The following is a 27,851-nucleotide window of genomic DNA, read 5'->3' as shown; positions in this document are numbered from 1 at the left end:
GATTGTAACCAAAGAGGTGGAGCAGTAAAATAGCTAGAACTAAGTACACACGTACTTTGGCTTATGGTGTCTGTTGAAAGTTCTAAGAAGATTCGACGGAGCAGGTAAACTATACGGCATTGTACAGTTTAGCTGCTCCGTCGAATCTTCTTTGACCATTCGACAGACACCATAAGCCTTCAATGACAGATTCGACCTTAATTTGGATTTTCGGACGAATGCAATTTTTAACGAAAAACGAAATAAATAAAAACGAATTTCGGGAGTAATGAAATAAATTTATTTTTCAGACGAAAACGAAATTCCGAAACGAAATATTTCAGTGTGCACATGTCTACTAGCAACTTGAAAAATGGACTTTCAAAGCACACGGGTAAACTGACTATAAAAGATAAAAAATTGTTTTATTTGATTATAATCTACATAGATAGAAACAATTAACATAGATAACACAATCCATGAAGAAATATTATTTTTTTATATGTTTAAATTTCGTATCTTCCTACCCTACATACAGCCAAGACACCACTTGTTGTAACATTAATATAGTAAATCATTTGGGGGAAAAAAACGAAAAAACACTTTCCCAAGTTGATGTTATGATTGTAGATGCAAGCTGATGGATTGTGGGTCGGGTTGTAGGTTCGGGTAGGTGTTTGTTTTCTTTGTAGCTCAACATGTTGCGCGTCTGGATAACGCTTCTTCAGGAGTTAAGAAATTTTCTGCTGGATATACATAAAATGCATTGATAAGTATAATACATATATACACACAAAACATATTTCAAAATAGAATATAAAATGTAAAACATTAGACTAAATATAAGGTGTTTTTTTTTTTGTTTTTTTTGTTTTTTTTATCACTCTATCGAAAAGCCAGTGGCGTGCAAAACACACCTCAAAAACTTCCACCCGGTGCCAAAAAAAAGTGCCCACACATAGAGAGTGAAACACAAAAACGTGCAACGGGTGTACAGAGTCCTCCACTAGGGAAGGACCTTACCCTGATCCCCCGGGGCGTTAGGCTCCAGACAGGGACTGAGGTACTCAGACAAAGGGTCCATCCGGCCGAAACCAGGCGGACCCCCACAACTGGAAGGACTGCCGAAGCAGACCAACCCAAGTACAGTGGGGCTCTCCCGAAGAGAGACCCCTCAAAGGAGAGGGCGAACCAAGCCAAAAGGCCTATGTCCACCCCCTCCCAAGACTTTCAGAGTAGGCCCGAGGACCCACACCCTACTCGCCACACAGTGACAAAACGTGTATACAAAGACAACCAAAAAAAAGACAAAAAGGTGACAAACAGGGGTAAAAGAAAAAGTGGGGAAGATAGTGAGATGGGAGAGTGAAAGTGGCCATTGTGCTATACAATGGCCGGCCCTCCGGCCAGGCATAAAAATTTCCCCTGGTCCTGGCCAAAAGGCCCGGCCCAAGAGGCAGGTGCGAAAAACGTGTGTTGTGGTGAAGTGACCATGGTGCCATAAAATCAAGTGCTTTCACACCGTGACTATACGGCACCCCTGAACTGCCACTTCAGGGGCACATTCACCACTGGCTTTTCAAAAAAGCCCTGACCACCCAGCCCAGACCACAGCAGACCCCACCACAGACAGGAAGGATATGGAGATCAGGAAGCTGGAAAGAGCCCTTTACCATCAGGCTCTGCCGTCGCTCCCATCACTCCTCCTAATTACATTCGGGAAGTACTTGCCACTCCCTCCCCCCCTTGCAAGGCAGGAGTAAGCGTTCTCTCCCAAATAACTGTCTGGAGCTAGATCCGCCCCAATCCAGGCCAGAAGGCCAGGGTCCCGACCCTCTGGTTCAGACCCCGTGGTTCTCCATCCCCATCAGAAGGCTTCCCTTTCGGCTACAAACCACTCCAGGTCACCTTCACTCCAGCAGGTTTTGCATAGCAACCGCAATCCCATCTCTATTTCGCCATAGATCAGGGACGGAAGCAAGAGCCACCTCCTGGAAACTGATAAGAATAGATACTACACTTGATCTTCGCCAAAAGGCCGAGAAGCAATTAGCAATAATCACGCCTCAGTTGAACTTCATTGGCTATGATACTGCCACTGCGCAAAGACTAAATATAAGGTGTGCTCCGACCGAGGGAAACGGCCACAAGGGAACCCCATAAAGGAGTTTGGTCACCCGGGGGCAAACCGGTAAAGCCAAGTTACTGGGCAACCTATATTGTCCCAATATGTAAATTATAAAGACAATTTATATAAGGCTTAATAAAAAATGGATCCTTAATTTCTCCCAATCAACATTAGGGGGAGGGGTAGGGAGGCCATATATCCTGAGAGGAAGAATTAAAAAAAAATAAATACATAAAGAGTATAGTAAGATTCTTTTGTATACTGGTGATTAAGTTTACAATTGTGTACTGGATATGGGGGAAAGGGATCCAGCATGTTTATAGGTGCTACCAAAGGGATTCAAAAACCATAATAATGAGGACTAAAAACACACACAGCTTACCATAACATGGTCAGGTACGATGAAAACTATATTAGTATAATGTCACAGCTGGCAAGCTGGATAGCTGTTTATTTGAAAAAAGCAGCAGTTAAAAAGACGCTGTACAGCTACCATAGAATAGTCAGATGTCCCAAATAAAGAGCGGACCTCTATTGATTAGTGGTGGATAATATCTTGAAAAACACCAAGTTGGAGATTTGGACGACTCATTATCTGTAAGGTAGCGGACAAACAAGGAAGAGAAAGGGGTAATATGAAGCCTTTTGATGTCCAAGATTTTGCAATAAGGATCAAAATTACTAGGGTAGTAGATATTTCTAAAGGTAAAGTAAAGTAAGCAGAGCCGTGTGTGTTTAATAGATCCCCCACCAGAAATGAGCCAGGCCCTGATGGGCATGGTGGCGCACCTCGGTCCGACCGCTGGCCACTGCACATGTGCCAAGTGACGCCAACGACACGGAGGCACCCGACTTGTGCAGTAGCGGCGAAAGCACCGGCTAGTAACTGCGCATGTGTCGGGCCACGTCGGCGTTGCGGCGGCGCCCGACCAATGCAACAGCAGCAAAGGACATCTGACTATTATATGGTGCCTATACAGCGTCTTTTTTACTGCTGTTTTTTTCAAATAAACAGCTATCCAGCTTACCAGCTGTGACATTATACTTATATAGTTTTCATCGTACCTGACCATGTTATGGTAAGCTGTGTGTGTTTTAAGTCCTCCTTATTATGGTTTTTGAATCCCTTTGGTAGCACCTATAAACATACTGGATACCTTTCCCCCATATCCACTACACAATTGTAAACTTAATCACCAGTATACAAAAGAATCTTACTATACTCTTTATGTATTTATTTTTTTTTAATTCTTTCTCTCAGGATATATGGCCTCCCTACCCCTCCCCCTAGTGTTGATTGGGAGAAATGAAGGATCCATTTTTTATTAAGCCTTACATAAATTGTCTTTAAAATTTACATATTGGGACAATATAGGTTCCTCAGTAACTTGGCTTTACCGGTTTGCCCCCGGATGACCAAACTCCTTTATGGGGTTCCCTTGTGGCCGTTTCCCTCGGTCGGAGCATACCTTATATTTAGTCTAATGTTTTACATTTTATATTCTATTTTGAAATATGTTTTGTGTGTATATATGTATTATACTTATTGATGCATTTTATGTATACCCAGCAGAAAATTTCTTAGCTCCTGAAGAAGCGATATCCAGACGCGCAACATGTTGAGCTACTAAGAAAACAAACACCTACCCGAACCTACAACCCGACCCACAATCCATCAGGTTGCATCTACAATCATAACATCAACTTGGGAAAGTGTTTTTTCGTTTTTTCCCCCAAATGATTTACTATATTAATTTACAACAAGTGGTGTCTTGGCTGTATGTAGGGTAGGAAGATACGAAATTTAAACATATACAAAAATAATTTTTCTTCATGGACTGTGTTATCTATGTTAATTGTTTCTATCTATGTAGATTATAATCAAATAAAACCATTTTTTATCTTTTATAGTCAGTTTACCCGTGTGCCTTGAAAGTCCATTTTTCTAGTTGCTAGTAACATGGGTCTCAGTAGGTGGTGGTGCATAAGGCTTCTTCCTCTGCTCTTCCTCTGCTTCTCTGTCCCTCCTCCTCTCCTGGCGTCCTGGTTGCCAGGTGACTGCCAGCTGCGGGCACATGCGCGAACAAAGACTTCCTGTTCAGGGGCGGCCTGGATTGCCATGAATCGGCTTGGTAGATGGGGATTGAGGAGGCTCTTTCCACTCCCCCACCACCACCCAGCATATGCGGAACATCAGCAGCCAGCCCTGCATGTCGGAACCTGCGGCCGCCTCTGCATATCACACCCAGACATGCATCCCAGCGGCCCCCAGCCCACCGGGCAAATGCCCGGTCTGCCCTATGGCCAGTCCAGGTCTGGGTGTATTCTAGCACTGAATACAAAGCTTCCTCTGAGAGGCTGAGTCAGAGAATCGGGCTGGTGATCTCAAATCTCTGACTCAATCAATCAGAGTAAGCTTTGTATTCATTTCTAGAATACATCACCTTCTCTGAATGGCACTGCTGTGATAGACTCCACTGTGTTCTGGGTATGAGACAGGATAGTCTCAGCTCGAGCCCGGGAACACAGTGCGGTATGCTGTATGTAGCCTCAGCTACATACAGTTTATACCACACATCCAGCGGCCTCACATGTTAGTGAGGAACATAGTTCCTTAGGGCCAAGCTGGTCCAAATTAACTGTATGTAAAGTATATCAAAAGATGGAGTTCAGCTTTCAGGCATCTCGGCTCTCAGCAAAGTGGAAAAAACCTTAAAGAGTGCTTTACTTTGGGAAGCCCCTCACGCAGGGTTGTATTTTATCCATGTCTAGCACTAGACCTTGAGGCAATAGAGGCCATTTGTCACAAAGCATATAAATTTGCAGCAAAACAGAAAACCCAATCAAATGTATTTGATTAATTATTCCAGTTTCAGTTGTAGTTCAAGTATGATGTGGATTTTATTTTAACTACTTTATGGCATAAATTTTACAAGCAGGGCTCAAATCTGCAGCATATACAGTATCTATCTTTGTAAGTCTGATTCCAGCTAGATATTATTTGACGCAAAAAAAAATAGTATGAGCCAAGCATAAGATAAATCTGTTTTGCTATTTTTTTTACAGGAGCCATCATTGCTTAGGAGTTACTTGTAAAATGTAGCAACTGTAAAAGTTTACATTGTAGACCTTATATCAGTAGAATTTTTTAATACACCAAAATTATATTGAATAGAAAAGATTTAAAGAGGGATAGACTGTACAAAGTTACGGTAGGTACAGAATTTAAAACTTGTTACAAATAATGTGGAATTACATTATTATTATATTACATTATGTTATTATAGGTAACATATTTTTGTTTCCAGATGTGTACAATTAGAAAAAAAGAGGAAAACAGATAATAAGACATTTTACATAAAACATAAACAACATAAAATGCTCATTAATGGGAAAGGTATATCGGTAGACTTTAAATCAAAGCAATAGATTGCAACCTTTGCCAAAATACCAAATTCCCTTGCCCAACAACAGATATTCCAAAAAACTCCTGGGGAGAAAGGGGCTAATATGTCTAGTATGTCCTTTCCTGGTAGAGTGGCAGGATCAGATCTATGAAATTAATTTATTTTAAATGTAAACAGCTGCTTAACTAACAAAACAAAAATGAAAGTACCCTGCAAGAGAAGAAGGGGAATATTCATCTATCTGGTAGGAAACATTTGAAACTTTGCTCTGTTGCAGAGCTCTGAGAGCTGTTGCTAGGCTACACTTTCAGGTGTGCCGTATACTGTGTCTTCTGACTGCTGTGATTCCTCTCCATATTCTCTATAGCACTTCGGTGCCCTGTAGTTATATAGGGGTCAGCAGGAGGTACCACAGCGACCAGTGGACAACATGCCAGGATGTATTAAATAGCAGTGGTGCTTAAAGCTGTTTAAGATGCCATCTGCTGGAAAGATGAGTATTCAGCCTCTTCCCTTGCAGGATACTTTCAGTTTTATATTGTTGGATAAGTGACAGGGTCACTTTAAGGAAAGTATTTCCTACTTCCAACCTATAAATGTTTATAGTAACTACTTAAATACCTTAAATATGTGCTGCACATCTCTGATGAAGTCCATGTGATGAAATGCGTCAAGTGGAGCTTGGAGACACGTTGGTACATGCTCAATACTGAGGGAGACTTTGTAGACCGGTGCTATGATTTTCTATTAGTTTACTGTATACACATGCTATTATCCAGTTTTAACCTTTGTTTTTCATATTAAACCCATTAAACTATGATAATTCGTTTTCCTCTTCCCTGAGAATTGCTCACCTATATGTTGGCTATGTTGGAATCAATATCAATACAAGACCATAGACAGAGTTGAGTTTGATTACATGGAGAAAAGATTATGAAGTGCATTTAACTTACCAGTAAGGCATTCTGGTATGGTGAGTACTAAAAAAAAATTAAAAATAAAACAATGTTTGTATTTATTTGTAAGTACTGTAGGTAAATGCTGAATCAAATGTTTTATTTTGCCTATTTCAGCCAGTTTCTAGAACTCTTGTCTTAAAAGCAGTTGTTATGCTAAACAAAGAAATAATCGGTTGGCAAAAGGTGGCAATGGCTTAAATAGGGAATAAAAAAAGATTTATACAAATAATACAAAAATATATAAACACTATATAATATAATTTTTCAAAAAAAAAAAAGAAAGCTAAAGTTGGCCAAAAAAACGTAATAGTTTATTTATTATACTCATAGACCAAAAAGGGAGAAGAAGCTACCATACAGGTGTATTATGCACACATAATTGTGAACACATACAAAAATAAATAAAACCTTATATTTAAAGTAGAAGCATGAAAACATTTAGTTCACAATCCTTGTCCTTCTTGTCTATTTAACGGTATACTAGTGTATTTTATTCTTTTTAAACATCAACTATGATGTTTTGTGTTGTTTATTACATAAAAAGCCTTTAAAATAAAGTATAATTTATCACATTTCAGAGTTATGTATGGATGAGAACTTTCGTAAGACCTCTTGGTGATAGAGGGTTTCTCAAAGAAATAATACAATAAGGTAGGACTATACTCCTGAAAAATGCAATGGAAATGCAGTTATAGTTCACTAAATGTCAATGTCAAATCTAATTAGAAAAGCCAGTCTAAGGAAAGAGAAGGAGGTCTTTTAGGACAAGGAAGAGGAGACAAGGTGTGATGTCTGGGTGACATTGTATCTCTAGATTAGCTTCACCATCACTTGCTATTCATATTTTACCTTTGAGCTTATTACCATTGTGCTGGATAACATAGGAAGGTTTCTGAAAACAGATTAGCTAGTTTATTCAAATCCCATATAGCTTTAATGCATTATTACAAAAAAACAATTCAGCAAAAATAGATGAACTTTTTTAGGTTCTATCTAATAATAAAAAACAGAATAACACATTCATTATACCAGCTTTTATATTGTACAGTGGTAAATGTATAATATTTATATAGGGTTTCCAATGTTGTACATGTTGTCTTTGGTCTTTATTTGGTCTTCCTTTAAATGTATCCATGCATGTCAAAACATACTGGAAATGATCTAAATGTATCCATCTAATGTTATCCATTTAATAAATGTCAGACCCTGTTTAGTAAAATGTCCAACATTTTTTGTAAGCACGTTTTTTTCTTGCCCCACTGCATTCAATCAGATTCAAACCTGCACGTTAAAATGATAGTTGGATAACAGTTCCAAATGAGGCCTCAAGTATAGTCAGAATATAGGCTGATAATTCTGTCATTGAAAACAATAGATAATTAGACTAAAATTTTCATCTTCTGTCATTAGTGTCCTAGGTTTGAACTGCTATGTCATGTACAATGTTTAATTATTATTTCAGGGTATTAAACTCTCCCATGTTCAACAATTCAGATCTCAGGGACCTATCCTTTGTATCTTTTGTTTCCTGGTTACATTGAAAAAACCCACCATTGATCCAGAGAACAATACCAATACTCTCTCGAAATTGAAAGAGAATCAAATACTAGTGGGGTTTTTTTAAACCCAAAGGTGGATGATCTCTCAAAAAAAATGTCATGACACACACAAATAGTAAAATGCAATACTTTATTCACACTTGGCCATTAACCACTTGGCGTACGTGCTATAGCCAAATGACGGCTACAGCGCGGACCTGAATTTCCGGGAGACCTTCAGTGATCACACATCCCGGCCCCTCACCACGTGATCAGCTGTCTGCCAATGATAGCTGATCACGTGTCTAAACAAAAAATCGGTAATCTTTTTTTTTCTCCTCACACTGAGATCCTGAGGAGAAAAAAAAGCAGATCGCTGGCTTATGTGCAAGGGACATCGGTCCCAAAGAGGAAGGAGACACATCTGCCTCATCTGTGCCAATCAGTACCCCCTGCCAATGCCACCTGCCATAGCCACCTGCCATTGCCCACCAGTGCCGCCTATCAATACCCATGAGTGCCACCTATCAATGTCCACAAGTGCCACCTATCAATGCCCACCAGTGGTGCCAATCAGTGCCTCATCAGTGCCACCTAGCAGTGCTGCCTATCAGTGTAACCTACCAGTGCCGATCAGTGCCCTTAATTGCCACCCATCAGTGCCCATCACTGCCACCCATCAGTGCCCATCACTGCCAGCTATCAGTGCCAGCTATTAGTGCCACCTATTAGTGCCACTTCTCAGTGCCCACCAGTGCCACCTATCAATGCCCTTCAGTGCCACCCATCAGTGTCACCTCTCAGTGCCCACCAGTGCCACCTATCAGTGCCCACCAGTGCCGCCTTATCGGTGCCCATCAGTGCCCATCAGTGCAGCCTATTGGTGCCCATCAGTGCAGCCTTATCAGCGTACATCAATGAAGTAGAAAAATTACCTGTTTGCAAAATTTTATAACAAAATCTAAAATATATATATATATATTTTTTTTTTAATTCGATCTTTTTAAATGTTTTTAACAAAAAATAAAAACCGCAGAGGCACCAAAATAAAGCTCTATTTGTGGGAAAAAATGATAAAAATTTAATTTGGGTACAGTGTTGTATGACCGCGCAATTGTCATTCAAAGTGCAACAGCACTGAAAGCTGAAAATTGGTCTGGACAGGAGGGGGGTTTAAGTGGCCAGTAAGCAAGTGGTTAAACAAAAAAATGTCTATCACTAAAAAGGCCAGATTAGCCTTGTCCTCTCTAAAACCAAAATAAAAAGAATATACATGACATACAACAGATATAAATCACACTCAACACATCCCTTCGTGATCCCCCACAGCAATATGATATACCAAAAACAACATTACAGGGCCCTACAATAACCCCCCCCCCCCGGGGATTGAGCGTACAGAAGTATTATGATCACATAAATATGCACTGTGGATGGATTCTCAATCTCAACTCATTTTGCTTACATGCTTCTTCAGGAGAGGAATGTTCTAAAATAGAAGGTAAGAAAACAAAATAAAGTAAAACAACTCACCAAGCCAATTAGACCAACAATGGATAACAACCGTGTTGTGTGCTAGCTGCACGGGGCAACCAAAAAATAATAACAATATTGATGATAGCCATAATCATAGTGGTGATAGCAATAAATCAAATTATTTCTCCGTAAATATACTGTATCGAGATGTACAGTATCTCACAAAAGTGAGTACACCCCTTACATTTTTGTAAATATTTTATTCTATCTTTTCATGTGACAACACTGAAGAAATTACACTTTGCTACAATGTAAAGTAGTGAGTGTACAGCTTGTATAACAGTGTAAATTTGCCGTCCCCTCAAAATAACTCAACACACAGCCATTAATGTCTAAACCGCTGGCAAAATAAGTGAGTACACCCCTAAGTGAAAATGTCCAAATTGGGCCCAAAGTGTCAATAATGTGTGTGGCCACCATTATTTTCCAGTACTGCCTGAACCCACTTGGGCATGGAGTTCACCAGAGCTTCACAAGTTGCCACTGGGGTCCTCTTCCACTCCTCCATGGTGATATCACAGAGCTGTTGGATGTTAGAGACATTGCGCTCTTCCACCTTCTGTTTTAAAATGCCCCACAGATGATCAATAGAGTTTAGGTCTGGAGATGTGCTTGGCCAGTCCATCACCTTTACCCTCAACTTCTTTAGCAAAGCAGTGTTCATCTTGGAGGTGTGTTTGGGGTCATTATAACGATATATTGTTGGAATACTGCCCTGCGGCTCAGTCTCTGAAGGGAAGGGATCATGTCACAGTACATGTTGGCATTCATGGTTCCCTCAATGAACTGTAGCTCCCCAGTGCCGGCAGCACTCATGCAGCCCCAGACCATGACACTCCCACCACCATGCTTGACTGTAAGCAAGACAAACTTGTCTTTGTACTCCTAACTTGGTTGCCGCCACACACGCTTGACACCATCTGAACCTAATACATTTATCTTGGTCTCATCAGACCACAGGACATGGTTCCAGTAATCGATGTCCTTAGTCTGCTTGTCTTCAGCAAATTGTTTGCAGGCTTTCTTTTGCATAATTTTTAGAAGAGGCTTCCTTCTTGGACTACAGCCATGCAGACCAATTTGATGCAGTGTGCAGTGTATGGTCTGAGCACTGACAGGCTGACCTCCCACCCCTTCAACCTCTGCAGCAATGCTGGCAGCACTCATATGTCTATTTCCCAAAGACAACCTCGGTGTATGACACTGAGCTTGTGCACTCAACTTCTTTGGTCCACCATGGCGAGGTCTGTTCTGAGTGGACATATAGAAAAATGCAGCGCATGTACAAAGGAACATAGGTCTTTATAATGGTGAAACAGTAAAGAAATCACTAATTAACCACAGGTGCCTTGAAACACAAACGTCCATAGATGGATGTGAATGTCCAACCGCACAGGAGGTGTAAGTACTCCAAGGGGTGGTGATGGTCTGATGGTTGTCAGAAAACACCTGGCATCATACAGCGACTTCCCAACCGAGAAACTGGGTCCCAATGGGTCATTCAGAGAAAGTGCAAAAAAGCCTCTTACCAGATCCTGTGGATTCCCATGTCAGCGACAGGGAATCGCATGCGCAGTTTGTCACAAATGACGTGGAATGGGAGCTCAGGAATCGCCAATCCCTTGGATTGTGGTCTGTATGGATCTCGGCCGGCAACCGGATGGGTCCTCACAACGAACCGTCCTCACACCGAACCGTCCCAGCGTGCATCAGAAGTTTCACAAACGGTCCCCCGAAAGGAGCAGTTGGAGGGACTGGATCTCATGCGGTAAATGTGGAAACAAAAAGAATGTGCCTCCACATGGTGCAGATAAAAAAAGGGTGTTTTTATTGACAAAAACGACCATACACAAATAAAAGCGTGATCACGGTGAATAAAAACAAATGGGCAACAAGGAGAGTGGTGTATGTACCCGACGCGTTTCGACCTAGGGGTCTTCAACATGCCCCTGTTGAAGACCCCTAGGTCGAAACGCGTCGGGTACATACACCACTCTCCTTGTTGCCCATTTGTTTTTATTCACCGTGATCACGCTTTTATTTGTGTATGGTCGTTTTTTTCAATAAAAACACCCTTTTTTTATCTGCACCATGTGGAGGCACATTCTTTTTGTTTCCACATTTACCGCATGAGATCCAGTCCCTCCAACTGCTCCTTTCGGGGGACCGTTTGTGAAACTTCTGATGCACGCTGGGACGGTTCGGTGTGAGGACGGTTCGTTGTGAGGACCCATCCGGTTGCCGGCCGAGATCCATACAGACCACAATCCAAGGGATTGGCGATTCCTGAGCTCCCATTCCACGTCATTTGTGACAAACTGCGCATGCGATTCCCTGTCGCTGACATGGGAATCCACAGGATCTGGTAAGAGGCTTTTTTGCACTTTCTCTGAATGACCCATTGGGACCCAGTTTCTCGGTTGGGAAGTCGCTGTATGATGCCAGGTGTTTTCTGACAACCATCAGACCATCACCACCCCTTGGAGTACTTACACCTCCTGTGCGGTTGGACATTCACATCCATCTATGGACGTTTGTGTTTCAAGGCACCTGTGGTTAATTAGTGATTTCTTTACTGTTTCACCATTATAAAGACCTATGTTCCTTTGTACATGCGCTGCATTTTTCTATATGCCTATTTTGTTGTTTTTGTCAAACTGTATGCAGCAGCTTTTTATTTATTTCACTGGTTAGCGCGGTGTTTTCGATTTACCTGTTCTGAGTGGAACCTGTCCTGTTAAACCACTGTATGGTCTTGGCCACTGTGCTGCAGCTCAGTGTTAGGGCCTTGCCAATCTTCTTATAGCCTAGGCCATCTTTATGTGGAGGAACAATTCTTTTTTTCAGATCCTCAGAGAGTTATTTGTCATTAGATGCCATGTTGAACTTCCAGTGACCAGTATGAGAGAGTGAGAGCGATAACACCAAATTTAACACACCTGCTCCCCATTCACACCTGAGACCTTGTAACACTGAGTCACATGACATCGGAGAGGGAAAATGGCTACTTTGGCCCAATTTGGACATTTCCACTTAGGGGTGTACTCACTTTTGCTGCCAGCGCTTTAGACATTAATGGCTGTGTGTTGAGTTATTTTGAGGGGACAGCAAATTTACACTGTTATACAAGCTGTGCACTCACTACTGTACATTGTAGCAAAGTGTCATTTCTTCAGTATTGTCACATGAAAAGATATAATAAAATATATTTACAAAAAAGTGAGGGGTGTACTCACTTTTGTGAGATACTCTACTTCAACACCTGGGAACCGCTTAGTTCTCTATCAAGCAAATGTACTCTAGGTGTTCCAATAAAGACAGAATTGAGCCAGTATTTATAGTACAACCTTATTGCAAAAAGTTTGCATAGAACACCCATGGGTCAGAAAATAAATATAAAAATAGACATATGTACATGGATGTTAAAAAAAAAATGTCCAAAAGTATCTAATAGGATATAATAATGATAATAAACATACCCTGAATGGTTTGTATAAGTGTAAGTCTCATCTTAGAATGATCTCACATCTCACCTGGGTCCCGCCAAGGTCTCAGACTAGGGAAAAAAAGGAGAAAGGAAAAAAAAAAAGAAAAAGAGGGGCAGAAGAGATGGATAGGGGAGAAAGGGACTTGAGACCTAACATGCCAGAGACACTGCCATCATTTGACAGACAATCTGATGACGACGAGTATACCATTTCTGTTTATTAGGTAGTACAATATATCTGCCCTCCTGGATCCAAGGACAATACGGGTGGGATCCACAGGTGAATGCACCTTTCCTCTTCTCCTGGTTTGAAATGATCTTACCTACTTCCTTAAAATGGCTGCATGTGATGTTATCCTAATGAATTTGGCACACCTAAAGGTACTTTCTGGTGTGGGGTCTATAATATCTCCCAACTAAAGGGCTACTAGTGACATTAATTATGCAAAGATAATATCATAAACAATATCACCAAATGTGCTATAAAGAAGATTTTTATTTTATATATGACAAAACAAACACTCAAGCAAGTTTACAGTGAAAAAATCTTTTCATAAATATCAAGTGTCCAAAGAAAACTTTTCTTCTTTCAATTATCTTATCAGATAAGTTATCCTCAACATTAAAGTAAGAAAGAGGCTGGATAGTGTATTATCGTTTGTTTATAAATTTATTTAGAAAAAAGAACATCAGAGTACTCACATTTTGTAGGTGCTTCCAGCGCACCAAACTATAAAAAAAACATTTAGTATCAGAATCCTCTCCAAATGGCTTCCAAACTTGTGTATACCAGCTGCCTGCTCAAACAAGCATGAGACTTTCTCCTCCACCGTCCCGGCCCCACCCCTACGCGTGACGACACAGGACTAATTACGTGTCTTCCTCAGGGGTATCAAACGATAATACACTATCCAGCCTCTTTCTTACTTTAACATTGAGGATAACTTCTCTGGATTTTCCCGTGGGATTCTGCTGAGTCCGTTTTCTTAGAGCCCAGGAGTGGTTCAACAGCTTATGTGGACCAAACTTAGTTGTGCAGTCACACTACTTGAGGTAAGCACATTCACACAGGGGGGAGCATATATGTGAAGTTACCCTCTTTTAACCAGGATTTTCATCACAAGAGCCACTTTATGGGATATCATTATATACACTTCAATGTGCAGTATGTGGACTTGAAGATAATTGAGAGAAGAAAAGTTTTCTTTGGACATTTGGTACTTATGAAAAGATTCTTTCACTGTGAACTTGCTTGGTACACCAGTTTTTGTTTTGTCATATATAAAAAAAAAATCTTCTTTGTAGCACATTTGGTGATATTGTTTATGATATTATCTTCGCATAATTAATGTTACTATCACAGGGAGCAAAGGAGAAGGGATTATTATGGTGCCAACGACAACTCAATACAATAGATATATAGAAAAATAAATTTTATTACAATGAATTAAAAACATTAATACAAATTTTTGAACCACATATAGAGTGGAGCACTTTACAATATTCTGTTGACCAAAAGAGATGATCATGAATTGTAACAGGAGGTCAATTCTTCCCTATTAGTTTCACCAAGGAATTGGTTTCATTAGGGGAATAGAATATAACAGAAAACAAATGTGGCTCCTGGCAGCCCCACGGGGCAAGATCAACGCAATCCAATAACGCAGGGCGATAGCCCCAAACTGCCAAGTAGTTGGCTGTAGAGGGTTTGAAGGAAGCCTCATAAAAACAAGAACATGAAGATTAAATTATAGAATGGAAAGGGGTGCTAAAACAACCAGAAATATGCAGTTAAACCATCTAGGACGAATACACTGATTGGTGGACAGACAGTTAACCCGAAATGGTGACTTACTGAAGGTGCTGCTATATCGGATGGTTCTATGTAAAGTCTATGCACGCTGACTGTCTGGACATCTTTGGCCTTTTATACGGCTTTGTGTCCCAACATTGTTGCCTGTTGACACCTATTTTCCGTTTAAAGCATATTGAAGCCCTGGACTGTATCCATTCATTTCGGATTAATCGTCTGTCCACCAATCAGTGTATTTGTCCTAGATGGTTTAACTGCCTTACGGCTTCACGCTGGGAACCCTACTATGCATGCGCGAGGCTCCGCTTCTGTCAGGAAAAGCCTTCCTGCAAGCGTTCTAGCAATAGAAAGATTGACAGCACTAGGCGCCAAAGATGTACTATAAAAAGGGGACTGTTCCACTGCTGCCTTGCTGTCCGGTCTACAACGTTCCTGAAGACCCCTGCCACTTTATTACTTGTGATCTGTACCCTGAAACCTGTTACCTGTTTGAACTGTTCTTGACTACCCTGTTTGCTGCCTGCCTCGATCTTGGCTTTGGACTTTGACTACTCTTCTGGATTGCCCTTCTGTACCTGATCTGCCCGCCTGTGTTTTGACCCGGCCTGCCTGTACCCTGCTGTCTGCATCCTGCTGCTGGACCTCAAGACACCTCCCTGCTGTCTGCATCCTGCTGCTGGACTACAAGACACCTCCCTGCTGTCTGTATCCTGCTGCCAGTCTACAAGGCTCCTCCCTGCTGTCTGCATCCAGCTGCTGAGTTACAGAGCACCTTCCTGCTGTCTGCATCCTGCTGCCGGACTACAGGATTCCTCCCAGCTGACTACAGGACCCAGCCCTCTGCTCCGATTTTCCAGTCAGGCACTTGTGCCCCTTTGTATTCTCGAGCCCCTGACATCACTACCAGGGGTTCCCGAGTCAGAGGAATACAAGAGGCCGTTCCCTGCATTCCGGGCTCTACCTGCCAGGTACGTGACAGCTTCTCTCTCCTACTGGCCCGGCGGCCAGGGGAGGAGGAGGGAGGAGGAGGGAGCCCGGGCGGTGACGTCAATACCCGCGGCAGAGGCTCCCAGAAGTGGGAACAGGATACCTGTGAAAGACAGGTATCCTGTCTCTCCCCCCCCCCCCCGAAAGGTGCCAAATGTGACACCAGGAGTGGGGGGAGGAGTACAAAGAGCGGAAGTTCACACGCTGGCATTAAAAGCAGGCGTTTGAGGGGCGTTAAAAATGCCCCTCAAATGCCTGTGCAAATGATACAATGGACAGCACATAGTTGAATCAGGAGGCATTTGAAGCCCTTCAATACTTCCCATTCAAGTTTATGGTAATGCTCAGCAAAAGCTCTGGCAGGCATTTGCTGCGCGGTTGCATTGCGGTTGCGGAGTATTAAAATTAGTTTATTTCTGTCACTTTCCATTGTGGAGCAGTTTTAACGCACCTTAACGCTCATCAAACATTTCAGAACCATGGACCATAGGACGTTTATGGAGTAAAATGCCCCATACTAAAGCTCACTGATGCCAGACTGATGCCCACGCTAACGTCATACAAACACTATAGGAGCGTTTGCTAAGCGTTAGACACTTGACTTTAGTCAAGTGTGAATAAGCCCTTTAGTTGGGAGATTTAAAGGTCTTACACCAGAAACTAGCTTTAAACATGCCAAATCCACCAAGGATCATGTCACTTGTAGCTATTTTAAGGAAAAAGGTGAGAGGAGTTCAAATCAGGAAGAGAGGAAAGGTACATTTGCATGTAGATCCTATCCGTATTGCCCTTGGATCCAGCAGGGCAGATGTATTATACTACCTAATAAACAGAAATGGTGCCCTCACCATCAGATTGACTGTAAAATGGTGGGAGTTGTTTATCTGATGACATGACAATATCAGGCGATTTATGTGAGCAAAACCCTCGTGGAAAAGCATATATGGCAACTTATATGTTATCTCCAATAGTAGGATGCAAGGCTTTCTCCAGTTCCGAGGCACAGAGTATGTCGGAGTTGCTCTGGGGGTGGTTCTCCAGGTCCCATGGTACTGCATGTGCACGGGGGAGGTTCCTTTTGGTGATTCTCTGACAAATGCACTCTTGGCAAGGTTTCCGTGGTGGCCATTTTTCCTCGGGGTGGCTGTGCGGGCTGGATGTATGTGAATGCGCAACACTTTCTTTGATGTGGTGTTGGTGCATTCCAGGTGGCAAGCTTATTTTTATGCCATCCATGTTTGTTTTGCCCTACAAGGGGAGAGACGACGTGGGGGTGGGGGGATTGTTAGCTGGTACTATTTAAATTTGGCTCATACCCAAGCCATTGTCTTTATTCTTAAGAGAAATCAAAGCGCACAGGCTCATGGTGCAAATAACGTTTGTTTATTGGAATACAAAAGATAAAAAAATACACTTACAAGCGTAGGTGAAACACAAGCGTCAAAACTCTTCCAGTGGGGAACCCTGAACAGGGTCCCATCTGAGCGCTATGGTTAATGAAATGTCCAAAGGGTGGATGGATTCACAAGCTCATCAGGTACTGGCTCATCAAGCAGGGACCTGAGGAAGGAGGCCATGCCCTCTGAAACGTGTTGTCCTGGCAACCACACAGCGTTGTCTGTCAGTCGGTTCCATCTTATCTTCTATAGTCGGTTCCATTTTATCTTCTATATTCCAATAAACAAACGTTATTTGCACCATGAGCCTGTGCACTCAGATTTTTCTTATGTCTTCACAGCTATCGGTTTCCCCCTGATCATGGAACTGCAAGGAGTGTGGTGTCAGATAGACTTTTGAATTAATTCTTTCCCTTGAGGGTTTCCTTGGTTAGTCTCTCATCAAACTCCCATCAACACTCTCATCAAAAAACTCTCATCCAAACCTCGTCAACTCTTTTCTACCCTTAATTCCTTACTTCACCCTCCACTGCCCCCACCCACCAACTTGTTTACCGCTCAACAGATTGCCAACCATTTCAAAAGCAAAATCGAAACACCATTCACAAGGAGATATCCAGCATTCAGCTTCCTCCCCTACCCAATACATCAGGTAAAACACCACACTCAATACTCTCCTCCTTCTGCCCAGTTACCACCAATGAAGTTGATAAACTCCTCTCCATGGCTCACCTCACCACCTGTCCCCTGGACCCTGTCCCCTCACAATTACTGCGACCACCTTCCCACTCTATCCTAAACTCCCTAACCCACATCTTCAACCTCTCCCTCTCCTCCGGCACCTTTCCTTCCCTGCTCAAACATGCACTGTTTACCCCCATACTTAAAAAATCCTCACTAGACCCCACCTGTTTGAATAACGTAAGGCCCATCTCCCTGGTCCCATTTGCCTCCAAGCTCATTGAGCTCCTTGTCCATGACCGAAGGAGTTGCTACCTCACGGGCAACAACTTTCTTGACCCTCTACAGTCCGGCTTCCATCCACAACATTTTACTGAAACTGCCCTACTAAAACTCACCAATGACCTACTAACTGCTAAAACCAATGGCCATTACTCCATACTCATACTCTTAGACCTCTCTGCTGCCCTTAACACAGTTGACCACCTGCTCCTCCTCAGCAAACTACACTCCCTTGGCCTCTGTGACTCTGCTTTATCCTGTTTCTCCTCCTACCTATCTCACTGCACTTTCAGTGTCACTTACAACTCCATCTCCTTCGCTCCTCTTCCTTTCTCTGTTGGGGTACCCCAAGGCTTTGTCCTTGGGCCCCTCCTATTCTCGCTCTATACCTCTTCCCTGGGCCAGTGGATAACCTCCCATGGCTTCCAATACCACCTCTACGCCGATGACACCCAGATCTATCTCTCCACTCCTCAACCCACCCCCTCGATCTCCTCACGGATCTCAAATTTACTGAATGACATCTTTCTAAAACTGAGCTTGTAATATTTCCTCCTTCCCGGTCTCCCCTCCATGACTTTACCATTAAGATTAACAGCACAACCATTGGTCCCTCCACACTTGCCAGGGTGCTGGGTGTAATCTTTGACTCTGACCTCTCCTTCAGCCCCCACATCCAATCACTGGCTAAATCCTGCCGCCTTAACCTCTGCAACATCTCCAGAATTTTGACCCTTCCCGACTAATGACACCGCAATGCAACTTATTCACTCCTTGATTATTTCCCTCCTTGACTACTGCAACTCTCTCCTTAATGGCCTACCCTTATGCAGGCCACCCCCCCCTTCAGTCTATTATGAATGCTGCTGCTAGACTAATACATCTCACTAACCGATCCGTGACTGCTGCTCCTCTCTGCCAATCCCTTCACTGGCTTCCCCTACCCCAAAATGCTAACCACAACATGCAAGGCCATACACAACATCGCCCCCAGCTACATCACCAACCTCATCTGCAGATATTGCCCAAATCGTCCCCTCCGCTCCTCCCAGGAACTCCTGCTCTCTAGCTCCCTTGTTACCTTCTCTCATGCTCGTCTTCAGGACTTCTCCAGAGCCTCTCCTATCCTCTGGAATTCCCTGCCCCGGTATATCCGATCAGCCCCTAACCTGTCCACCTTTAGGAGATCCCTGAAAACTCACTTATTCAGGGAAGCCTATCCCACACCCACCTAAAAACCCCATCAAATCATTCCCCGCATCTATTACCTTTTGTACCACCACCCCCTCCCTTTAGAATGTAAGCCCTATGAGCAGGGCCCTCCTGTCCCTTCTGTATTGTACTGTAACTGTGCTGTCCCCCCTCTACATTGTAAAGCGCTGCGTAAACTGTTGGCGCTATATAAATAGTTAATAATAATAATAATAATAATACAATAATACAATACAACCTTCGGTTGTAGCCTGATCTAATATTTAGATTAGAGTTGGCCATTGGATTGTTGTGTCCAGCTCTTTTATTGGCTCACCATAGGTTACCAGGGCAATAAATAACAAGCGGGCCGTCTGTGTGTACTCTGCCCCACGCTGATGAAGTCCTGCCTATGGACGTAACGCGTACGGGGGTCAGGTGTTTGCATGACGTCACCCGCGGCCATCTCGTTCACTATCAGTTTCGTTTGTCCGCCGGCACTCGGACCTGAGTGCCGTTATATGTAAGTGCAACTTATCTTTTTTACCTTAATAAAAGATTGAACATACAGAGAGCATTAGATCACTTTGTTATCTCTTTTCACATGCCATATTATGTTGACTGAGACGCATCCTGGAGCGGCTATGTCCGGAGTGTTTGCCTGGATTGCTGTGTCAGCTACACTGACTCTCGCTGTGTGACCTGTTTCAGGTCGAATTTGGGAGGTGAGAGGCCATCTGTGTGTGGTGGAGGGATCACTGACACCCGTCTTTGAGATTTGTTTCCTGCGTGTCACTTACACTTCAATATGCGTGAAGAACAGGGTTTTAGTCTGCACACATTTGCAAATGCATGAGTAAGTTAAAGGCCCCATCAAGGCACCCTGTTTTCTGTAGTCCCTAATCCTGACTTCTGGCTCTCCACAAGCCCGATTCGATCCAGTGATGTGCAAGAGTGCAGTGGCTCCATTTGCTGTCACTCTCCGCATTGGACAGATTGATAGCAGCAGGAGCCATTGGCTTCCACTGCTGTCAATCAAAAATTGTGACCCGGGAGCAGGGGGCGGGGCCTAGTCCCACTGTCTGTGTTAATGGATGCAGCAGCGGGGCTGCTCTGTGTAAAACCATTGCACAGAGCAGGTAAGTATAGGCACGTTTGTTATTTTAAAAAAAATAATGTTTACAACCACTTTCAGGTTGAATTAGGTACTCAGGAATAGGGATGAGCCGAACACCCCCCCGGTTCGGTTCGCACCAGAACCCGCGAACGGACCGAAAGTTCGCACGAACGTTAGAACCCCATTGACGTCTATGGGACTCGAACGTTCGAAATCAAAAGTGCTCATTTTAAAGGCTAATTTGCATGGTATTGTCCTAAAAAGGGTTTGGGGACCCGGGTCCTACCCCAGGGGACATGTATCAATGCAAAAAAAACTTTTAAAAACGGCCGTTTTTTCGGGAGCAGTGATTTTAATGATGCTTAAAGTAAAAAAAAAAAGTGAAATATTCCTTTAAATATCGTACCTGGGGGGTGTCTATAGTATGCCTGTAAAGTGACGCGTGTTTCCCATGTTTAGAACAGTCCCTGCACCAAATGTCATTTTTAAAGGAAAAAATCTCATTTAAAACTGCTTGCGGGTTTAATGTCATGTCGGGTCATGGCAATATGGATGAAAATCAGTGAGACAAACGGCATGGGTACCCCCCAGTCCATTACCAGGCCCTTTGGGTCTTGTATGGATATTAAGGGGAACCCCGCACCCAAATTAAAATAAGGAAAGGTGTGGGGCCACCAGGCCCTATATACTCTGAACAGCAGTGCAAACAAGACAGGGACTGTAGGTTTGTTGTTAAGTAGAATCTGTTTGTAATTTTGAACATTTTTAACGTGTTTAGCTCCAGCCAAAAAATCTTTTCTAAGCTTTTTGGAAAACATAGGGAAGGGTTATCACCCCTGTGACATTTGTTTTGCTGTCTTTCCTCCTCTTCAGAAGATTTCACCTCACTTTTTTGTCCCAATGAAAAATGTTTTTTGAAAATTTGGGTTTTTTTGTGGAACAAGGATTGGAAAGCATCAGTGGAAAGGAGAAATTGTTTTCCCATATTAACTCTTACAGGAGAGAATTTCCCTTCCTAGGGGTAGATTTCATCTCACTTCCTGTTGTCTCCTTCCGTTTGCAAGTAGGAGTCATTTGTAAGTTAGATGTTTGAAAGTAGGGTCCTGCCCTATATACTCAGCAGAAATTTGGGCCTTAGGTATTGCTGTGGCCACAACACTGTAAGCCCTCACAGGGCCCTGCTGTGAAATATTAGATCAAGAATTGTAATTACATGCCCCTGTTGAACAGGAGCTGAAAAATTAGGCCTTAGGCACTGGTGCTGGTGCCACAACACTGCAACCCCTCACAGACACTCTAGTTGGAACGCAGGAACGAGCCCTGCTGCAAAGTATTGCTTCAAAAATTGTAATTACACGCCCCTGTTAGACAGGGGCAGAAAAATTGGGCCTTAGGCACTGGTGCTGGTGCCACAACACTGCAACCCCTCACAGACACTCTAGTTGGAACGCAGGAACGAGCCCTGCTGCAAAGTATTGCATCAAAAATTGTAATTACACGCCCCTGTTAGACAGGGGCAGAAAAATTGGGCCTTAGGCACTGGTGCTGGTGCCACAACACTGCAACCCCTCACAGACACTCTAGTTGGAATGCAGGAACGAGCCCTGCTGCAAAGTATTACATCAAAAATTGTAATTACACGCCCCTGTTAAACAGGGGCTGAAAAATTGTGCCTTAGGCACTGGTGGTGGCGCCCAGAACCAAAAATGTTCTTACAAGCTATCAGCGTGATGATTGAGGAGGAAGAGGATAATTACTCAGGGATAGTCACTCAGCATCAGCATAGGCAGTCTTTGAAGGGATCTGAGATTTCAAAAAAAATTATTCGGTTACATCAGCATCAGGTGCTTGGTAGCTGGTGGTGATCCAAGACTCATTCATTTTTATGAAGGTCAGCCGATCGACCGAGTCGGTGGACAGACGCACCCTGTGATCGGTTACCACGCCTCCAGCAGCACTGAATGTGCGTTCCGAAAGAACGCTGGATGCAGGACAGGCCAGTAGCTCAATTGCATACTGTGCAAGCTCTGGCCAGTGATCCATCCTCAAGACCCAGTAACCCAGAGGATTTTCGGTGGGAAAGGTGTCCAAGTCTGATCTTGCCCCTAGGTATTCCTGCACCATATAAAACAGACGCTGGCGATGGTTGCTGGAACCGATCATACCTTGGGGCTGCGGACCAAAAAATTGTCTGAACGCATCGGTCAGACGGCCACCTTCTCCACCGCTCCTTCTTTGACTGACCGAAGCCTCAGCAACACGTTGTCCAGAAACAGGAGTTTGTAACCTCCCAGTCTCTGGGAACGCGTTGCACAGACCTTTCTGCAAGGCCTCCCGAAGATGTTTCATCCTCTGCTCCCTCTGCGATGGCAAGATAAGGTCCGCAACCTTACCCTTGTAACGTGGATCAAGGAGGGTTGCCAGCCAGTATTGGTCCTTCTCCTTGATACCACGAATACGAGGATCCTTACGCAGGCTTTGCAGGATCAGGGAGGCCATGCAGCGTAGGTTTGCTGAGGCATTCGGTCCGGAGTCCTCTGGGTCACTAAGAACGACATGGTCCGCAGCCACCTCCTCCCAGCCACGTACAAGTCCATGTGTTTCTTGGGACTGATCCCTTAAAGACTGCTGCTGATGCTGAGTGCCAGGCTCCACCTCCATACTGACACAATCTTCCTCCTCCTCCTCTTCCTCCTCGTCCTCTTCCTGTGTGATCGGCGGGCACGCAGGAACACTGTCTGGATAAAGGGGGCCTTGAGAGCTAAGGAAGTCCTCCTCTTCCTGCCTCTGTTCTGCCTCAAGTGCCCTGTCCATTATTCCACGCAGCGTGTGCTCCAACAGGTGGACAAGGGGGACAGTGTCACTGATGCATGCACTGTCACTGCTCACCATCCTCGTGGCCTCCTCGAATGGTGACAGGACAGTGCATGCATCCCTGATCATGGCCCACTGGCGTGGGGAAAAAAAACCAAGCTCCCCTGACCCTGTCCTGGTGCCATAGTCGCACAGGTACTCATTGATGGCCCTCTGCTGCGTGTGCAGCCGCTGCAGCATGGCCAACGTTGAGTTCCACCTGGTGGGCATGTCACAGATTAGGCGGTTCTTGGGCAGGTTAAACTCCTTTTGGAGGTCCGTCAGCCGAGCACTGGCATTATATGACCGGCGGAAATGCACACAGACTTTCCTGGCCTGCCTCAGGACATCCTGTAAGCCCGGGTACCTGCCCAAGAACCGCTGCACCACCAAGTTAAGGACGTGAGCCAAACAGGGCACATGGGTCATTTGTCCCTGTCGGAGGGCAGAGAGGAGGTTGGTGCCATTGTCGCAAACCACCATTCCTGCCTTAAGTTGGCGTGGCGTCAACCACCTCTGAACCTGCCCCTGCAGAGCTGACAAAACCTCTGCCCCAGTGTGGCTCCTGTCCCCCAAGCACACCAGCTCAAGCACCGCATGGCATCTTTTGGCCTGCGTACTTGCGTAGCCCCTTGAACGCCTACGGAGCACCGCTGGTTCCGAGGAAGAGGCCATAGAGGAAGAAGAAGAGGAGGGGGTGGAGGAGAGAGGTGTGTCACAATCAGCATTTTGGAGGCGTGGTGGCGGAACAACCTCCAACACTACTGCACCTTGTCCTGCATCCTTCCCAGCTGCCAGCAGAGTCACCCAATGCGCCGTGAAACTTAGGTAACGTCCCTGTCCATGCCTGCTGGACCATGAGTCAGCGGTAATATGCACCTTACCGCTGACCGCCCTGTCCAGCGAGGCATGGACATTGCCTTCCACATGCCGGTAGAGAGCCGGAATCGCCTTCCGTGAGAAAAAGTGGCGTTTGGGTACCTGCCACTGAGGAACCGCACATTCCACAAACTCACGGAAGGGGGCAGAGTCTACCAACTGAAAAGGCAGCAGTTGAAGTGCTAGCAATTTTGCCAAGCTAGCATTCAACCGCTGGGCATGTGGATGGCTGGGAGCAAACTTCTTTCGGCGGTGCAGCAGCTGGGGCAGGGAAATTTGCCTGGTACAATCTGACGTCGGTGTACCAAAAGCAGATTGCCCACAAGTACTTGGCTGTGACACACCTAATTCTACACCTTCATTCCTCTCACTGCAGGTCTCAGAGAGGACTGAAGGTCTAGTGGGGTTGGAAATCTCAGCTGATGAGGAGCAAGGAGAGATCCTCTTTGTTCTTTGGTGTGGGTCTTTTAGATACGCTTGCCAACGAACTGCATGGCAGGTCAACATATGTCTGGTCAAGCATGTGGTACCCAAGCGGGAGATGTTTTGGCCACGCGAGATACGCTTGAGACATATGTTGCAAATAGCAGCGGTGCGATCTGATGCACTCGTCTCAAAAAAGGCCCACACCAAAGAACTTTTTGAATAACGCGCAGAGACTGCAGCGCCCTGCACATGTGGAGCTTTGGGGTGTGATGCAGTCAATGTGCTGCCCTTAGGCTGGCCCCTGGAGGGCATCCTGCCTCGTTGGTGATGTGCCGCCGCCTCCTCCTCCTCCTCCTCCTCCTCCTCCTCCTCTCTCCTATCAGGCACCCACGTTGAGTCAGTGACCTCATCATCCCCTCCCTCCTCATCACTGGAGCAAACCTGGCAGTATGCTGCAGCAGGGGGAGCATGACTGCCAGATTGCTGTCCTTCTTGGGCACCCCCTCTGTCCGTGCTCATGTTACTGCCTTCATCGAGCTCAGTATCGTCATCAGAGCCTTCCAAACGCTGGGCATCCTCCTGGAGCATGTACCCAACACTGTGGTCAAACAGTTCGAGGGAATCCTCATGAGGACATGGTGGAGCTAGGGAAGGAGTCACTGATGACATTGAGCTGAGGGAAGAGGCCGCTGCTTTGCCAGACAAAGCACCCTGGGCATGGGTGAGAGAGGATGAGGAGGATGAGGACGGCTTGGTCATCCACTCGACCAAGTCTTCCGCATGTTGCGGCTCAACACGGCCAGCTGCCGAAAAAAAGGCCAAGCGTGTCCCATGGCCACGTGCTGATGAGGATGCACCGTCTCCACGACCAGCACTAGACACAGAGCCTGCTTGCCCTCTCTTATTGGCTTGTGACTGTCTGCCTCTCCTTCTTGGCCTTCCAGACATACTAATGGCCTGTAGCTGCACTAAGCTGGGATAGAACACCTGTAATTTTCTTCAAGTAGCTTTATATACTGTAACCAGACAAGCCTGCCTGTCAGTAGGAAGATAACAGGAACGGATCTAGCTGAACACTGTGAGCAGGACGCACTGTACTAAATGTAAATAGTCTAGCTGCCTGACCGTGGTACTAATAGGATCAAATAGAACACCTGTAATTTTCTTCAGGTAGCTTTATATACTGTAACCAGACAAGCCTGCCTGTCAGTAGGAAGATAACAGGAACGGATCTAGCTGTACACTGTGAGCAGGACGCACTGTACTAAATGTAAATAGTCTAGCTGCCTGACCGTGGTACTAATAGGATCAAATAGAACACCTGTAATTTTCTTCAGGTAGCTTTATATACTGTAACCAGACAAGCCTGCCTGTCAGTAGGAAGATAACAGGAACGGATCTAGCTGAACACTGTGAGCAGGACGCACTGTACTAAATGTAAATAGTCTAGCTGCCTGACCGTGGTACTAATAGGATCAAATAGAACACCTGTAATTTTCTTCAGGTAGCTTTATATACTGTAACCAGACAAGCCTGCCTGTCAGTAGGAAGATAACAGGAACGGATCTAGCTGAACACTGTGAGCAGGATGCACTGCACTAAATGTAAATAGCAGGAACGGATCTAGCTGAACACTGTGAGCAGGACGCACTGCACTAAATGTAAATAGCAGGAACGGATCTAGCTGAACACTGTGAGCAGGACGCACTGCACTAAATGTAAATAGCAGGAACGGATCTAGCTGAACACTGTGAGCAGGACGCACTGCACTAAATGTAAATAACAGGAACGGATCTAGCTGAACACTGTGAGCAGGACGCACTGCACTAAATGTAAATAGCAGGAACGGATCTAGCTGAACACTGTGAGCAGGACGCACTGCACTAAATGTAAATAGCAGGAACGGATCTAGCTGAACACTGTGAGCAGGACGCACTGCACTAAATGTAAATTGCAGGAACGGATCTAGCTGAACACTGTGAGCAGGACGCACTGCACTAAATGTAAATAGTCTAGAAGATAACAGGAACGGATCTAGCTGAACACTGTGAGCAGGACGCACTGCACTAAATGTAAATAGCAGGAACGGATCTAGCTGAACACTGTGAGCAGGACGCACTGCACTAAATGTAAATAGCAGGAACGGATCTAGCTGAACACTGTGAGCAGGACGCACTGCACTAAATGTAAATAGCAGGAACGGATCTAGCTGAACACTGTGAGCAGGACGCACTGCACTAAATGTAAATAACAGGAACGGATCTAGCTGAACACTGTGAGCAGGACGCACTGCACTAAATGTAAATAGCAGGAACAGATCTAGCTGAACACTGTGAGCAGGACGCACTGCACTAAATGTAAATAGCAGGAACGGATCTAGCTGAACACTGTGAGCAGGACGCACTGCACTAAATGTAAATTGCAGGAACGGATCTAGCTGAACACTGTGAGCAGGACGCACTGCACTAAATGTAAATAGTCTAGAAGATAACAGGAACGGATCTAGCTGAACACTGTGAGCAGGACGCACTGCACTAAATGTAAATAGCAGGAACGGATCTAGCTGAACACTGTGAGCAGGACGCACTGCATTAAATGTAAATAGTCTAGATAGAAGATAACAGGAACGGATCTAGCTAAACTGAATACAGTGTATATATATATATGCAACACCTGGGATGCATATATATACACAATACACTGTAAGTGCAGCTAACTGACTGACTGTTCTGCCTAATCTATCTAACTCAAATCAAATGACACTGTCTCTCTCTCTCTCTATCTCTCAGCACACCGGAACACACACTACACAGGGCCGCCGTGCAGGCGGCCTTATATAGTGTGGGGTGTGTACTAAATCCCCTGAGCCATAATTGGCCAAAGCCACCCTGGCTTTGGCCAATTACAGCTCTCTCTACTGACGGCGCTGTGATTGGCCAAGCATGCGGGTCATAGTGCATGCTTGGCCAATCATCAGCCAGCAATGCACTGCGATGCCGCAGTGAATTATGGGCCGTGACGCGCCACACGAATTTAGCGCGAACGGCCCATAACGTTCGCAATTCGGCGAACGATCGAACAGCCGATGTTCGAGTCGAACATGGGTTCGACTCGAACACGAAGCTCATCCCTACTCAGGAACAATGAAGGTCATTCAGAATAAGCAACAACTAGTTATCAGATTTGGATGG

The 27,851-nt window shown here is 44.6% G+C and overlaps 1 long non-coding RNA gene and 1 pseudogene across 1 annotated transcript in view; both read right to left on the bottom strand.

Annotated features, from left to right (window-relative positions):
• The window catches only part of LOC141141578 (uncharacterized), a 63,177-nt gene that overhangs the window by 17,648 nt on the left and 17,678 nt on the right, over nucleotides 1-27,851 (bottom strand). Inside the window, exon 2 of the long non-coding RNA XR_012244138.1 lies at nucleotides 6,468-6,494. This is a non-coding gene — a long non-coding RNA (uncharacterized lncRNA). The remainder of the gene's footprint in view (nucleotides 1-6,467; nucleotides 6,495-27,851) is intronic.
• LOC141142019 (U4 spliceosomal RNA) lies at nucleotides 2,025-2,089 on the bottom strand (annotated as a pseudogene).

The sequence above is a fragment of the Aquarana catesbeiana genome, linkage group LG04, assembly GCF_042186555.1.
Source record: "Aquarana catesbeiana isolate 2022-GZ linkage group LG04, ASM4218655v1, whole genome shotgun sequence".
NCBI lineage: Eukaryota > Metazoa > Chordata > Amphibia > Anura > Ranidae > Aquarana > Aquarana catesbeiana.
The sequence above is the reverse complement of the archived record's forward strand: the minus strand, read 5'-3'. Positions and strand labels throughout refer to the sequence as shown.